Raw genomic sequence first — 5,853 nt, forward strand, 5'->3', positions numbered from 1 at the left:
GGTTTATATTTTTAATGTTTGCATTTGCGTGTCATAATTATGAAAAGAAAATTGTTCACATTCCAAAGTTTTTGATTTGCGATAAAATTTACAATTGTGTTTCAATTTCATTCAAACAAACTTTGTATTGTAAATAATATCAATATGGAGGGAACCGTGTTGCAAAATTTTGATATCCGAATGCGTTTCAAAGATATTGAGAAATAACCATTTTTTTTTGCTATTTTTATTACCCTCTATTACTTCAAATAACACAACTTTCTTTTAAATTGGACAATAAAAATTCTGTGACACGGTTCCCTCCCCGGGGGATAGATTTTGATGTGTCGAAAACCGCCTGAAAATCAGATAACAAATAACAAAACTATCCCAATTCAAAAACTCCAAACGATTGGAAAATCAGTTCTCTAAAATCACGCCCACAAAGATCTAAAACCCTATCAGACAAGTTATCAGGGCAATAATCCATATCTATCGGCTAATCAAGTTGCAGATCTTTCGACAATCATCACATAAACCAATTCATAGACTCCGTCCAACAAAATAATCAACAAATGTTGTAATTAGGCTTGTCACATGCAGCAATAACAGCTCATTATTTTTACTAAACAAAATGATTCTTGTCATAAATGTGTTGTATACAATGCCTGTGTTATTGTCGCCATTGTGTATAACACTGTCACATTAAATATCCAACCTACACCTCTTCCAAACCTACAAGGGTAACATGCTCACCAACGCCTATGACAGTCTCCTTCAGCATTGTGAAAATAACATGGTCACACATCTAGAAACATTCCTCATTTCTCACTCGGTAAACATGTTTGTAAATCCTTTCACAATAACATACAGCTCTTAGAGCTGCTATTCCGGCCCTTCATGACTTTGATTTTTAGTTTCATGAAATTACATTAATTAATGTTCTTTTAAACATTTGTGATAATTAAGATACACGAAATGTCTTAAAATAAGTGAATATAAAATATATGTTCTGTTATTAAAATTATTTTCAAGTCGTATTTTAAATAATACATGAAATAAATGATCTAAATAACATATAAGATACTTTGAATAAAGGCAAGTTCATAATCATTCTTTTAATAATATTTTTTTTTCAATATACTGAAATTTCTTTTAAAAATAATTATATATTATTAAAGTAGAATTTTACCGTATAGTATAATATAATACTATCTCGTTACTCAACATTGATATTGTAAATATCCTCGCCAATTGAATTGAAAAGGAATTTTAATATGCCCTATTACATACCCCTTTCCATACAAAAGAATAATATGCATTTTAGTGCAGTGCATTTGAACATTATTCCAAGCGTGGTTAATATTGTTTTTAATGTGTTGATGGTTTTCAATGGGTTGTTACGGTTACATAATTAACGCAATATAATTATTCTCAACACCTTTCTCAAACAATACAACATGTACCTAAAATGCACCTTTCTTATGTTGGCCACTGTCAAAGTAACCGATGATAATTGCGATCTTTAAATGACATAGTCACGCTTCATGTCAAAAGACATTAATTTTCACATGTTAAACGGTTTCTCCGATGGGTGAAGCAAATTGTGGAACATGTTGTTTGATGCTCTAAATTGGTTGGTAATTTAGAAATAACTTATATATTATGCAGATACTCCCCGTATCATCATACACGGGTCCCGTAAACCAAGATCCACGGCATATTTCTTTCAAATTATCTTTCACTGTCTCATCAAATTTCGTAATTGCCTGTTTGTTTCGTTTGTTTCCCATAACTGCAGTTAAATGAATGAATGACAGAGGCTTAATCACAAACAGTATTCTTTCTCATAGCCGTTAATCTGTTTAATAAGGGGCAATAAATCGCACAACTGTATCAATGCGCTGATTACCCCGTAGGCGCCCCTCTTACTGAGTGACTGCGATTCCCAATATGGCAGCGCGGCGAAAACAAAAGTAGAAACGTGCGATGCGTTGAAACAAACGGCGCTTTATACAATATCTACTTATCATATCTGCATAAAAATGGTATCAATATGCAGATAACAAAGTTGTCTTTTAATATAATTTAAAAACAAAAAAATGCATTTTATAGCCTTCAAATATAGTTAGACGCCTTAAGTAGATATAAGAATTTGCATTTTCTTTTAATATTTCAGGATCAAAAAAACGATGGTCGAAAGAGGAGGAGAGTGCTCTACGGGAAGCCTTTGACATTCAGATAAAAATGCAGAAAAACGTTTCAACAATGGAGATCAGGAAAGCACAGAAGTGTTATCCTGTGTTGCAAGACAGATCAGAAGCTGTTATTCGGACAAAAATAAACAACATCAAATTAGGAAAATACAAAAAAATATGAACTGAATTCAACCACTGCTAGATAAGGGTAATTTAAAAAAAATAAAGCCATTGGTTTACAGTTGTATGATCATGAACATTTCTTGTGTCAGAATGCCGAAATTGATGAGTGAATTGGACTTTGCAAAGACATGTGTTTTTGAAATTATAAATGACTTTCACTGTTTAGTTTTCGCAGTGACCTTTGGAGGAAATTGCTTTTCCAATCAATAACTGGAGAACCGTTGGGCCAAGCTTTGTGAAACTTAATAGGAAGGTTTGTTTTTTTGTTGACCTCTATTGTTTTTAGGTGACTAGGTCAAAGGTCAAAGTGACCTTGTATGTTCAAACACTGTGAAAGAGTTGGGCCTAAGTTAAAGAAACATAGTGTAGTTGGCTGTGACCAGTAGATGGCACCTATGAATTTTCAGGTCACAGAATAAGTTCAAGGTCATAAGTGCAATGTTGCATATAGAGATATTGTATACTCTCATTTTGCGACAAATATTGGCATGGGGCATCTGTGTTGTATGGACATATTTCTAGTTCATCAAGCGAGTTTGTATTTGTACCTGCCATGCACCGGCATTGACTAATGGATCAGTCTGGGTGCAAGGTGTGCAGTCTGATCTGGGTCACACTGTTTGCTAATCACCAGTAATTATTGTAGATCTCTTATGAACAGCATGGCCCAGTTTAGACTTTGATCTCAAGAGCAGTTTGGTCTAAGTCAATGCTGGTTGCTGATGCATGATGGTTGCTTGTACATCAGACTTTATTTGTACCTGTTTAAACATTATTTTCTTACTTTTGTCAGTTTTTTTTTCATTTGTTGTGTCATTATATTTAAGGTCCAGAAGCACAGTTGTCAATTACGTTGGAGCAGTATTAGAGTCACTACATTACTTAAACATACTGACCTTTTTTAGCTATTGTGATCACTAGGTTGTCGATATTGTCTGCGCCATCGTCAGCCACGGCGTGCAAACACTTTTATGTAAGCCATAACATTTATTATCGCAAATGGCAAGAGCTTTCAAATGGCTAATATTTCATTGAGTGTGACCTTCTTGGTGACCTTCAAAAAAAAGACAAGCATTGGGGCATTACGACTCTTGTTTCATCAAAAAAAAATATTTGTTCAAGGTAACTACAATTAGTCCTCTACAACTTTCACATTTTATTTAGTTCAACAGTTCTATCACATTTTACAAGTTTTACATATTTTGAGAAAAAAAGTAAAGCTGTGCTACTGTGGACATTCATTGTTTTACTCTTTTTTATTATTAATTAATGATCTTTAAGATTGGTATCTTCATTCCATTTTGGACATGGTCTGGTCAGTATTAGTATTATACATATGAATGTTAGAAGGTTCATATATCTATGTTTGCAATTACAAGATAAAAATGCAGATAATATTGCAGCCAAATTGTGTTACAATGTATTACTATCTGATGTGTTGTGTGTCATTGAATAGCATAATCCATGCGACATCTTGCACCCAAGCTGATCCAGGCAAATGCTGGTCATGCCCAAAGAATTTTATCTGCCATTGATTCTTAGAAGGTTTGTGCCCAGCACATCATCAGGCACATTGAATTTTTACCGTAATGTAACAATAATACATTGTTCTGGTTCTTACATAGTTTCAAATCGTGTATTACTGTATACAAAGTTCCCATTTTATGTCATGGGCACATGCAAGATGCACAGAGATGGCAATATTGATAGTCCAGCAATATCAGTAGATTTCTATATGAAATGTATATAAACAGAAATTTCATTTTCTTTTAATTTCATCATTTCTGGTCATATACCTATCGTTCATATTTCATTGGAAAGCTCTTGAAATTCTTAAGATGTCATAATTAAAAACTAAAAATGAGGTTAAACAAACAGACCATTTATTGTTCAATGTTCTTTTCAGTCAAATTATGGGAAAAAAATCATATAGTGTAACTTTTATGCTTATAATTTTCTGTAGACAATATTATATTGTAAAATATATTTATATCTAAAATGCAAAATGAATAACAGTTAAAATGATACCATTTTGAGCTCACCTGAGCACGAAGCTTTTAGGATCACCTTACGTCCGTTGTCCGTGGTGTGTCAACCTGCTTCAAATGACATCGCCTAAACTATGCCAATTTTGATAAAACTTTACAAGAATGATCATTGGGTGACCCTATACTAAAATTGCTTTATTTGTTCTGCTTTTGTTGCACAAGATGACTATCATTACTAAAAATAAAAAAAATCTTTAAGTGGCATATTCTTTTAAACCACTACGCCAAATTTGCCAAATAAGTTTACAGAAGTGATCCTTGGGTTATCCTTGACAAAATTGATTAAATCATTTCTTTATGATGCAAGAGATGGCAGTTGTCGCTAGAACATTATTGGATATTTTGACATGAACTAGTACACTAATTGTTCAGGTGAGTGTCTAAGGGCCATCGGGCCATCTTGTTAATATACCCTCTCAGAGCTGTTAACAATATTTTTTATATTTAGTTAAAAAATAACAGAAGCTATTAACATTTTCCCCCACTGTAATTGTAAACTATCAAAATGGCTGCCAGATTATTGTAAATAAGAACAATATAACTCTTATCAGATAGAAAAATTGGTGCTTTGAAAACTATATTGATATTTTATCTGTTTCTATGTATAGACGGCTTTGTAAATTTCATACAATGAGTAGTTGGTTTCCTATTGAACTATTACGCCATTTTGGCATAGAACGTAACCAAAGAATATGTACTTTGTGAAGTTGTTTAGGTGATGAGTTTCAGTACTGTTTCAGTCACTTTAAATCTACACGTAAAAAAATATTTATAAATATTTTAGAATTCATCCTCTTATAAAATGGAAAAGTTAATGAATACGTAATATACATCTGTACTTTTTCAAGTTAGTATTATTTTGTAAAATTGTTATGAATAATTTTATTCATTATAAATCATGTCATGGATTTTTAATTACATGTAAATCTTAGTATTGTGCTATAGTCATAATTCTTTTAACTACATTGTGAAAGTGTGACCTAGTGCTACTTTGACATAATATAATTGTTGTAATATCCTAAAATCTGTTGTAAGTTTTGTTGCTTGTTAATACAGTTCTACCGGTACTTGTTCTTGAGTTCATATTACTTTAGAAATTAATTATGTTAGATGTATGTGTTTACATCACACACAATTGTGATTCTACTGTATAATTATATAAGTAAATATGTCCAATCTAGAATCTGTTTTATACTGAGCTTTCATATTTGGTATGTAGCATTATCTAGAGGTCCGCTACCAAAGTTGTTCAAATTGTTCCTCTGGGGTCAAAATTGACTCCGCCCTGGGGGTCACAATTTTACATTGAATTATATAAGGAAAACTTTAAATGACTTGAACTGCTAATGGGATTTTGACCAAACTCAACAGAAATGGTCCCTGGGTAGTCCTCTACCAAAATTGTTCAAATGGTTCTGATTGGTTGCATAAGTACACATTGTCAA

The sequence above is a fragment of the Dreissena polymorpha genome, chromosome 3 (assembly GCF_020536995.1).
Source record: "Dreissena polymorpha isolate Duluth1 chromosome 3, UMN_Dpol_1.0, whole genome shotgun sequence".
NCBI lineage: Eukaryota > Metazoa > Mollusca > Bivalvia > Myida > Dreissenidae > Dreissena > Dreissena polymorpha.